This window comes from Nerophis ophidion, linkage group LG11, assembly GCF_033978795.1.
Source record: "Nerophis ophidion isolate RoL-2023_Sa linkage group LG11, RoL_Noph_v1.0, whole genome shotgun sequence".
Lineage (NCBI taxonomy): Eukaryota > Metazoa > Chordata > Actinopteri > Syngnathiformes > Syngnathidae > Nerophis > Nerophis ophidion.
The window spans coordinates 38,707,955-38,713,770 of NC_084621.1; the positions used below are offsets into that span (position 1 = coordinate 38,707,955).

General features: G+C 48.1%; 1 pseudogene; it reads left to right on the top strand.

Moving 5' to 3' along the window:
* Window positions 1–1,366: 1,366 nt before the first annotated feature.
* Window positions 1,367–3,892, top strand: LOC133561475 (uncharacterized protein K02A2.6-like; annotated as a pseudogene).
* The last annotated feature ends 1,924 nt before the right edge of the window (window positions 3,893–5,816 follow it).

The following is a 5,816-nucleotide window of genomic DNA, read 5'->3' on the forward strand; positions in this document are numbered from 1 at the left end:
CAGGTGCGTGAGTCAAAACAAATCAGGTGCGTGACATGACAGGTGAAACTAATGGGTAACCATGGAAAAAAGTCAAGGGAGTGAAAAAGTAGGAACTAAAAAGAGTTCAAAACCCAAACAGGACATAACTTAAACAAAACATGATCCCAGACATTACATACTCAAAGTTTTATAATCATTAGACTACTGATTTAATGGGTTTATGGGCAATTGGTTGTTAGGACATGCACTTGTCAGTCCCCTAAAGATGAGTACCAAATTCAGGGGGCATATTAAGTCATTTGAGGGCCCAAGGCAATCCTACCCATGAGGGCCTCAATATAACAAAAATAACATGTTCAATACAATTTCTTAGAAACTACCATGCAAGCTGCATATTAAAGCTTGGGAGCTGTGTTATGAGTATCATGTTTTTGACTCTAACTGATAGGAACATTAATCAACATTTAATAAAGTGTTGTGGCGGGCACTAGGATCATGCTCACACCAGTGTGGTTTGTGTCTTCTTGAACACACTTTAAAAGAGCATATTGTGTTGTGTTGTGTTATTCTTATGTTGGCAGTCTTGCAATAAAGACCTGAAAGAAACAACCCTGTGTTTCTTGCATTTGCCACATTGGTGACCCCGACAATGTTTCGCAAACAAGAGGTGTCTTCGTCGGCCATGTCGCCCCATCTCCAGCAACCTGCATGCTTCCGGAGTTCTGGCAGAGCGACCCGGCATCATGGTTCCAGCACGTCGAGTCTCTTTTCAACCTGTGAGAGATCACCGGCGACGACTCCCGGTATCACTTGGTTGTGACAGCAATCGATCAGGCGACCACTCACCGCGCGATGCAGCTTTTGCGAAACCCTCCACAGAGCGGCATGTACCCCGCCCTCAAGAATCTCCTGCTTCGGAGATTTACTCTGACTGATGCTGAGAGGGCAGATAGACTTCTTTCCCTGCCGGGTCTGGGCGATAGCACCGCCGTGGATTTAATGGACAGTATGCTGTCGCTGCTGGGATCCAAAGAAGGCGGGTTCATTTTCCCGCATCTTTTCTTGCGGCAGTTTCCACCTGCGGCCCGTGCGATGCTAGCTAACTTAACTTCTCTGGCCTCCGGCAATTACGGGGCTTGGCTGAAGAAGCTGACCGGGTGATTCTAGCTTCCAGACGGTTTGCCGTGCAGAGCGTGGAAGCGCCCCCGCTGCAGACAATGGAGAAAGCGGAGTCAGCGGTAGTGGCGGGAGTCACTACCTGGAAAAGGCGCGAAGCAAGCCAGTGCTTCTTCCATCAACGTTTTGACGCCAAAGCTTGACGGTGTGTCCCTCCTTGCTCCTTCACGGTCCGGGAAAACTCCTACGGCGGCGTTCAATAGCGGCTATGGGCGCCAACGAAGCAGGCGAGCGGCTTTTCATCGCTGAATCGTCGTCAAGGAGACGTTTCCTGGTGGACTCCGGTTCGCAAGTCAGCCTGCTACCGGCCATGGACGTGGACAAGGCGACAGGTGGTTGCGGGCCGCTGCTGTGTGCCGCCAACGGCTCGTCAATCGACACTTTCAGCTCCAGGTTGGTGACTGTGTGCTTCAATGGACGCAATTTCCAGTGGGATTTCGTCATCGCCGCCATCACAGTCCCCATTATTGGCACGGATTTTCTGTGTGCTAAAGGACTGCTTGTTGATATTGCTAACCGCCAATTGATTGATGCTGTGTCTTTTTCAACTTTTACATGTAAGGCAGGGGGACTTGGACCGTTAGTTAACATACGATAATTATTCGGTATCTGGTGACGTTTTTTAGCGTTTGCTAGCGGATTTTCCGTCATTAGCCACTCCCTCTTTTTCCACCGCGGACACTAAACACGGCGTTGAACATTTCATTCCCACGGTGGGCCCGCCAGTTTTTGCGCGCGCGCGCCGTCTCGACGCGGCTAAATCGACCATTGCTAAAGAGGAGTTCACTACTATGGAGCGTTTAGGCATCATTAGGCGTTCTAATAGCCCGTGGGCTTCGCCCTTGCACATGGTGCCAAAGTCAGACGGTTCCTGGCGCCCTTTGGGGATTTTCGGCACTTTAATAACATCACAACGCACGACCGCTACCCTATCCCGCACATCCAGGACTTTTCAGCGCGCCTGGCTGGCGCTGCCATTTTTTCAAAGGTAGACCTAGTTCGCAGTTATCACCAAGTCCCGGTGCGCACCGAGGACGTGCCCAAGACCGCAGTAATAACCCCGTTTGGGATTTTTGAGTTCCTGCGTATGCCTTTTGGCCTGAAGGGGGCAGCACAAACCTTTCAGAGATTAATGGACTTGGTGTTACGCGGGCTCGATTTTTTGTTTGTTTATCTTGACGACATTTTGGTGGCGAGCCCTTCAGCTGAGGAGCACCGGTCACACCTAACACAGGTGTTCAACGAGCGAAAATACAGTGTATTTGACCGAGAGTTGTTGGTACTGTATCTTGCAACAAGCCTTTTTATTTTTTTGTTGGAGGGTCGGTCCTTGACGGCTTTTGTTGACCACAAACCCCTGACGTTTGCCGTGTCAAAGGTCACGGAGCCTTGGTTAGCCCGTCAGCAGCGTCACTTGTCGTCCATCTCTGAATTCACTACGGACATTCAGCACGTGACCGGTAAGGCCAACCCTGTGGCTGACTGTCTCTCGCCCGTACTCATTTGCCACGTGCAGCTCGGTTTAGATTTTTCGGGAATGGCCGCTGACCAGCCCGACGACCCCGGCACCCGCGCACTCAAAGCTGAGGGTACGGCGCTTGTGCTCAAGGAGGTGGTGTTTCAGGATGGCGGTCCCGCCCTCCTCTGCGATGTGTCCACTGGCTGCCCTCGGTCGGTTGTCCCGGTAGACTGGCACCGCCAGGTTTTTGACACATTACACTCCCTGTCGCACCCTGGCGTTCGGGCTTCCGTCAAGTTGGTTGGCGCCAAATTTGTTTGGGCTGGCCTTAGGAAGGATGTTAGGCAGTGGGCAGCCGCATGCATGGCATGTCAGCGTGCCAAGGTCCACCGGCACACTAAGGCGGCCCTCGAACCATTTCCGATTCCGGCCTGGCGGTTTGATAACGTGCATGTAGATTTAGTTGGCCCCCTCCCTCCGTCGCAGGGTTATACACACTTGCTAACGATGGTAGATCGTACTACCAGATGGCCAGAAGCGGTTCTTCTTTTCTCCACTGCCTCTGTAGACGTTGCCCGTGCGTTTCTGTCAGCATGGGTTGCGCGTTTTGGCACGCCATCCGATATCACCTTGGACAGGCGATCCCAATTCGTGTCGGCGCTTTGGTCAGCGTTGGCGCAGTCAGTGGGTGTGCAGGTGCACCGTACTACAGCCTACCATCCCCAGGCTAACAGCATATGTGAACGTTTTCACCGGTCGCTTAAGGCGGCTCTGCGTGCGGCGCTCGTGGATAGCAATTGGGTTGACCGTTTGCCTTGGGTTATACTCGGGTTGCGCTCGGCCCCTAAAGAGGATCTCGCTGTGGCCCCCGCTGAATTGGTGTTCGGTCAACCACTCCGCTTTCCGAGTGAATTTTTCCCGCAATCGTTTCGCTTTTTGCCGAGGGAGTCCTTGGCTCCTGGCCTGGTCCACCACTGTTTCCCTAAATCGTTTGTGCCATCGAAGCTTGAAAATGCCCGTTTTGTTTGTGTACGTCACAACGTCCACAGTTCCCCCCTTCAACCCTGGATATGGGCGGGCACAGGGAATGCGTTTCCATAGACATGCTTAAACTGGCGCATTGTGTTGCGGGTGAAGTCCCCCGTCGAGGTCGCCCTACAAAAGCTGTTAGGGTTGAATGTCCTTTCTCCACCGGGCCCTGATATTTGTTCTTCCCCATAGGTACACCTGCTCCCCCGCGGGATGGACATTGTACCCGTTACGGCAGGCGAGTGAGGCCCCCTGAAATGTTTTTCCCATAACTTGCTGTCTGGGTGTTCAGGGGTGGGCTGTGTGGTGGGCACTAGGACCATGCTCACACTCAGGAGAATTGGTGTGGTTTGTGTCTTCTTGAACACACTTTAAAAGAGCATATTGTGTGGTGTTGTGTTATTCTTATGTTGGCAGTCTTGCAATAAAGACCTGAAAGAAACAACGCTGTGTTTCTTGCATTTGCCACAGTGTAAGATATTTTTCGGAGACCATTTTCTGTTAGCAGAGTTGGATGGGATGTGACCGCTATTATTTTGAAGGCCGAAAGTGTGTGAATGGTGGAAAAAAGAGAGCTAATGATGACGACTGTTGACTTTGAAAAAGGACATCTCGAGTTCCTACCTGCCAAGCTTGTTCTACATCTTACATGACCCTCGGTTACAATGGTTTACTATTGGGAAGGCTTCAATACACACATGTTGGCGATGAAAAGCCTCACTCTACACTTCACCTCTCCATTGTGACAGACAGCAAAGCTGATGCAGCTTGACTGGTGCTGTTGAAATAGCACATACATTTGGTGTCAATGAAAAAAAGGTTGACACCTAGGTAGTTTAAAAAACAAAAAATGTTGTTTTCTTTTCGCCTTCTCCTCTTCTCCGCTCAACTTGGGGAAATCTCTCCAAACTGCCAACAAGTTTGTTTTGGAACGTCTTGCACATGCGCAGCAAGAGGAAATCTGTCCATTGCCTGAGAATAAATGAGGACTCTTGAAACAATCATGATTGATTTTGATGTATTTCAAGCGCAAAAAAAAAGATGATCATTTTGAAAGAGTTTTATTTTGAAAAACATTTTTATTTATCGTTTTTATGAGACCTTTGGGGGCCCCCCAAAAGCCTCAGGGCACTATGAAACTGGCTGTGTTTGCCTAATGGTAAGTCTGCCCCTGACCTAAAGACACAGTGGGTGTACAGCGCACTAAGCTGGGTGAGAAATTTTAAGTAATTCCGATTTATGAAGTAAAAACTTTTGAGTTTGATAACAGCGACAGCATGTGGTGTCATTATCAGAAAAACTTACATTGTTTGGTGGGCAGTGGTTCAGAAGCCAGAAGAGAGCTTACATGTACAAATACAGCTATTGAAGGTGCATCAGTCACATACCTTGTTGTACTGGAGGACAAGGGAAGGGAAGTGCAATGTAAAAAAGGTTTGGCTTGGTAAAGACCATAAGTCAGATATTGTAATCCATTTGGATGCCTCAAACCATTAATCAGAGGATGGTATGTACGTAGATATCATGGACAGATTTAAAAACAAAACAAAACCGTATTCTAAGGACTGTATGCTCATTGGTAGTCAGAGATATTTACTTTGTAAGAACTTACTGTACAATTTCACGCTATCTTGTGTGATATCAGACCTGAACCTTAAACACCTTTTGGAGTCTGGTGTAATTAAAAAAAGTAGTGTTGGTCAATATTGTTAATCAATCCAATGTTGATTGAAACAGATAAAATACTTAAAATCAATTTGCACATCGATAGAAAGAAAGAAGAAAATCCTTGGAATGGCTGTATGTCAGGCTGGACAGACCTGTACTTCAAGTTCTGTTGAGTTCTTTATTAATAGGCATTCAAGATTCACTAAATAACAAATGACCACAAAGAAGTAAGCTATTTTTTTTAACAAGATGACAATTCTAAGTGAATGTATTTTAATCGATCTGCCTACGGTCGTCAAGAGGGAAGCTGGAAAATTTCCCTGGTATCTGCTAATAAGCAACATTAATGTTTAAGTGCTTGTCCGTAAGTAGACATAACTCATAGCAACCTCTGTTAAAGCAAAATGCAAAAAAGATCCGGGTGACTGAGTGGTGTTCTGGTGTCTCAGGATCTTATTCTAACTCCACACCTAACCCTCTCACATATCATGTATACAGCCAT